The 1,882-nt window shown below is 37.4% G+C and overlaps 1 non-coding gene across 1 annotated transcript; it reads left to right on the forward strand.

Annotated features, from left to right (window-relative positions):
• Positions 1 to 1,498: 1,498 nt before the first annotated feature.
• Positions 1,499 to 1,573, forward strand: Trnat-ugu (transfer RNA threonine (anticodon UGU)). Its single transcript has one exon. It is a non-coding gene; the product is annotated as a tRNA-Thr (tRNA).
• Positions 1,574 to 1,882: the final 309 nt, after the last annotated feature.

Raw genomic sequence — 1,882 nt, forward strand, 5'->3', positions numbered from 1 at the left:
GTGAAATTGAGGGTAAAAATTTTCATGAAAATATTTCATTATGCTGGCCTTATTGGAGCTAAATCTACGGCTTCTCTGTTTGAAATAAAAAGGGGCTCTGAGCACTATGGGACTTAACATCTCAGGTCATCAGTCCCCTAGAACTTAGAACTACTTAAACCTAACTAACCTAAAGACGTCACACACATCCATGCCCGAGGCAGGATTCGAACCTGCGACCGTAGCGGCCGCGCGGTTCCAGACTGAAGCGCCTGGAACCGCTCAGCCACCACTGGCCGGCTTTAAATAAAAAATTCGAATTTCACTGCTTTTGAGGGGGTGAAATAGGGGGTGAAATGTTTTATATTATAATATTTTATTGTGAAAGCACTTTAAAACTAAATCATTCGAAAGCGGTATTTGGCTTCTCAGTTGGGAATGAAAAAAATTATGTGTTTCACTGTATTTGGAAATTCAACCCCTAAGGATGTAAAATAGCCCTGCATGGATTCTCTGTCACATCATCATCCGTCTCAAACTTTTAGGGTAGGATCTTCAAATTCGGAGAAGTTGTTTATCTTATACTGTAGCTGTCGTTTAAGAAGAGAGTGTCCAAAATTCCACTTCTAGATGGTGAAATATGAAAATAAAGGCTTTTTGGAAGTATGTCGCTATTAAGACGATTGTGGAGCTAGAACTACGAAAATTGGTACTTGCCTTCCCAGTCAGAAATTAAAGAAAATACGTGTTGTAGCATTTTTCAAAATTCAGACTATAACGGAGTAAAACATGTGTGTATTTTTTTGAAAATAAATCATTATTAACGAACTAGTAATGCACTTTTAAAGCTACGTCTATGGAAATAGGTATTTGACTTCTCAGTTGGAAATTAAAAGCGTATATGTTTCAGTTTTCGGAAATTAAACCCCGTAATGGAGTGATATAAGGAATGAAAAGTTTTATGAAATCATTTCATTATGGAAACATTTTCAGAGCTAAATCTATGGAATTTTGGATTTGGCTTTTGTGCTAGAAATAATACCTAAGGGCATGAAGCAGGCGATGAAAATTTTTAAGAAAATATTTCGTTATAATAAGAAAATCTTACACCAAGGTCTAAGAAAAATGGCATTTCAGTTCTTGGTTATATATAAAGAAACATATGTTAAGGGATAAAAATTCTATGGAAAAATAACCACAAGAACGCAAAAAGCATGATTAACAAGAACCTTCGACTACAGCTACCTGAATCGCCTCTTTGACAGAAATAAGTTCGGAAAAGATCTTCCTTCCATTGCCTTAATTAGCGTGGAAGATTAGACGTTATATATGACAGTAGTATCTGTTCCAGAAGGAACACATACCGTGGATGACCATGCAGCTTTGCTAGAAATGAAATGATAATTAAATAGACACCCTATTAGGAGCACTACGAATGTAGTGGTGTGGACATGTTGGGAATGTGGATCTCACGGGGAGCGTGCAAGGGATAAGTCCCTGCAGACGCACTATCCTCTATGCCCTCGGTGGCTCAGATGGATAGAGCGTCTGCCATGTAAGCAGGAGATCCCGGGTTCGAGTCCCGGTCGGGGCACACATTTTCAACATGTCCCCAGTGAAGTATATCAACGCCTGTTTGCAGCTAGGGTGTCTATTTAATTACCATTTCAGATTAGACGTTGTTATGTTCATGAAGAACATGAAAATATGGTTAAAGAATAAAATGTCTCCTTATAGAATAACATGAAATACGAATACAACACATCACACAAATAAAATTATCAGTGGCCTGAAATCGAAAGTGTTGGTAAAATAGAATAAATGCAATGATGTTAAGTCAGCAAAACTGTCTCCAGCAAGATATAAAGACAAAATTACTCAGTTTCAAATGGCGCTCAATAAT

This window comes from Schistocerca nitens, chromosome 1 (genome assembly GCF_023898315.1).
Source record: "Schistocerca nitens isolate TAMUIC-IGC-003100 chromosome 1, iqSchNite1.1, whole genome shotgun sequence".
NCBI classification, from domain to species: Eukaryota; Metazoa; Arthropoda; class Insecta; order Orthoptera; family Acrididae; genus Schistocerca; species Schistocerca nitens.